We start from the raw sequence: 2,025 nt of genomic DNA, 5'->3' as shown, positions 1-2,025 counted from the left end.
TTCTTGCTCTTCCTCTTCTTCTCCTGGCACCGCTATGATTTGGATGCTGTTATGTTTGAAGATATACCAGAGGCTCCCTAGCCTATCCTCATTTTTTTTTCTTTTTTTAAAAAATTTTATTTTAATTTATTTTTTCAAATACATTTGTCTCTGCCTACCCCCCACCACTTTCCCTTGCCCCCTCCCCCCTTCCCTCCCTCAGCTCTTCCCCTTTGGTTTTGTCCATGAGTCCTTGCTATATGTTTCTTGACTTTCCCCTTCCCTTCCTTTTCCCCGCCCCCCCTCCTTCCCTATCCTCATTTTTTTAAATTATGTTTCTTCTTGCTGTTCTCATTGAATGCTTTATTCTTCCTTATGTTTCAAATTGTTTATGTGATTCTCAGTTTCATCCTTTCCTCTGTTGGTTCCCTGTAGATTTTTCTTTATTTCACTTAATGTAACCTTCATTTCTCCCTGGGTCTTTTTTATGCTGTTGAAGTACCCATTGAGTTCCTGGAGCATCCTAATAACCAGTGTTTTAAACTCTGCATCTGATAGGTCACTTATCTCCATTTCATTTGGTCCTTTTTCTTTAGTTTTGTTCTGTTCTTTCATTTCTGCCATCTTTTTTGTCTCCTCATTTTGGCAGCCTCCCTGTGTTTTTTTTGTTTGTTTGTTTATTTGGTAGAACATCTTTGACTCCCTGTCTTGGCATCGTGGCCTATTTTAGGAAAGCACACCTGTAAGTTGTATGAGGTGGAACTTTAGGTAATCACCAGGGCAAGGCAACCACTGTCACTGCTCTGTGGCTCTGTGTGGGGGAGGGCTCAGAGAGGGGACAATGCTGCTGCTTGGCCTCTGGAGTTTTTCCCAGGGGTAAGCTGTCCCCTGGCACTCATCCTGTTGCCAGTCACTTCAGTTTCTAACCATATGCCACTGGCATCCTTCCAGCTGTTGCCCTGGCGCTGAATCCCAGAGGGAGTGAGTCCGTATAAATCCTAAGCCCACTGCAGACTCTTTAAAAGGAGTCTCCTGAGAATCCAGCAGTTTCTTCCACTGTCTCTATACCCACTTTTTTTTTACAGCCAGAAGTTATGGGGTCTTATCTTCCTGGCGCTGGAACCCTGGGCTGGGTGGTCTGGTCTGGGCTAGGATCTCTTGATCCCACGATATCCATTCCGATTTTTATTTCCACACATGGACGTGGGACCGCCTGTTCTGTGACTCCACCTCTCTGCACCTCTCAGCAGCGTCTCCGGCCCTCCTACCCATCTGCATGAATGTGGCTTCTTTAAATCCTTAGTTTTTGGACTTTCATACAGTTTGATTTTCTGACAATTCTGGGTGATATTTGTTTTGTAGTCTAGTTGTAATTTTTTCTGTAGTTGTGAGAGGAGATGAGACATACTCACCTATGCCTCCATCTTGACCAGTTGGAACACTTTTTTTCCCATCTTTTTTAATTCCTCTGATGCATTCTTTTTTTTTAATTTTTATTTTTCAATTATAGTAGACTTTCAATACTATTTTGTATTGGTTTCAGGTGTACAGCATAGTGGTTAGACGATCACATGCTTTACAAAGCACTCCCCATGATATTTCCAGTACCCAGTTGGCACCATACATAGTTATCACAATATTACTGCTATGTTCCCTACGCTGTACTTTACATCCCTGTGACTAGTTTGCAACTACCAATTTTTACTTATTAATCTCTTCACCTCTTTAAAAATATGGAAACCTTCATGAATTTGAGTGTCATCCTTGCACAGGGCCCATGTTGATCTTCTCTGTATCATTTTAATGTAACATACGTGGTACCAAAGCAAGCCCTGGGACACTTTTATCTTGATGTAATACCATTGCAGCCTGATTTCCTACTTTACAGTGTACCTGAAAGAAAGGTGGAACAAATGATGAAAGGCCAAAAATAAGAGGAAAAAAATGAATCATGGGAACCCTTCTTTCATATTTTTTTGTTAACTTGGAATTTCTAGAATATAACCTCCAAGTAGAATAAGGTTCTTTTGTACATGTATAAGTATA

At 41.1% G+C, this 2,025-nt stretch overlaps 1 non-coding gene across 1 annotated transcript; it reads right to left on the bottom strand.

Moving 5' to 3' along the window:
- Positions 1-1,706: 1,706 nt before the first annotated feature.
- On the bottom strand, positions 1,707-1,808 carry LOC129070055 (U6 spliceosomal RNA). Its single transcript, XR_008529073.1, has one exon. It is a non-coding gene; the product is annotated as a U6 spliceosomal RNA (small nuclear RNA).
- Between the last annotated feature and the right edge of the window lie 217 nt (positions 1,809-2,025).

This window comes from Pteronotus mesoamericanus, unplaced genomic scaffold, assembly GCF_021234165.1.
Source record: "Pteronotus mesoamericanus isolate MK-2021 breed Mesoamerican mustached bat unplaced genomic scaffold, CSHL_Meso_final contig_24, whole genome shotgun sequence".
In the NCBI taxonomy this organism is placed as follows: domain Eukaryota; kingdom Metazoa; phylum Chordata; class Mammalia; order Chiroptera; family Mormoopidae; genus Pteronotus; species Pteronotus mesoamericanus.
The sequence above is the reverse complement of the archived record's forward strand: the minus strand, read 5'-3'. Positions and strand labels throughout refer to the sequence as shown.